A 221-nucleotide genomic window follows, 5' to 3' on the forward strand; every position below is an offset into this window, starting at 1 on the left:
AATTCAACCATCACAGGGGTCTCCAAAGTGGTCGATATCAGCCCCTATTGATCGATGGGGCTATCCAAGAGGTCAATAAATATCTTGGGGTCAAAAAAAAAAGGGTCGATAAACGCAGGGGCCGTCTGTACTTTTAGGGTCGAAAGCTGGCATTCGTATAAGATGTAAGATATATGAAAGATAGATTGCTGAAACATGTTTCTGGTGTGTATGTAGTTAGC

Source organism: Penaeus monodon, chromosome 20 (genome assembly GCF_015228065.2).
Source record: "Penaeus monodon isolate SGIC_2016 chromosome 20, NSTDA_Pmon_1, whole genome shotgun sequence".
NCBI classification, from domain to species: Eukaryota; Metazoa; Arthropoda; class Malacostraca; order Decapoda; family Penaeidae; genus Penaeus; species Penaeus monodon.